This window comes from Eimeria mitis, genomic scaffold (genome assembly GCF_000499745.2).
Source record: "Eimeria mitis Houghton genomic scaffold, Emh_scaff1652, whole genome shotgun sequence".
Taxonomy (NCBI): Eukaryota; Apicomplexa; class Conoidasida; order Eucoccidiorida; family Eimeriidae; genus Eimeria; species Eimeria mitis.
In genome coordinates, this window is record NW_013569968.1 from 5,829 (window position 1) to 6,243 (window position 415).

Consider the following 415-nt stretch of genomic DNA (forward strand, 5'->3'; position numbering starts at 1 on the left):
CAAATAAAAATAAGAATTAAAACAAAAATAATTATATTATTATGATTTATATTTATTATATTTATATTTATTTAGCTGTACTTGATGGGAAAAGTATAATAAGGAATCCATTCTTTATATAGATCCATTTCATTAAGAACTGAAACTATATTAAGTAGACCGGCATCAACGGCACCCTCTAAGCGAAAGCTGAGCATTGTGCTGCTATTGTGCCTTCTATAGAATATTTTTAATCCATTTGTTTCTTCTATAGCTAAATTCCATGAATTATCGGCGTCAAACAAAGGAAATTGATTCAATGTTCCTAGAGAACAAAAACTGAACTGACGACGCATCCCCGCTCGCAGTTGCTCATCGAGATCCATCTGAGGTGTACATACACCTGAATCTATCTGAGGTGTACATACACCCGGAT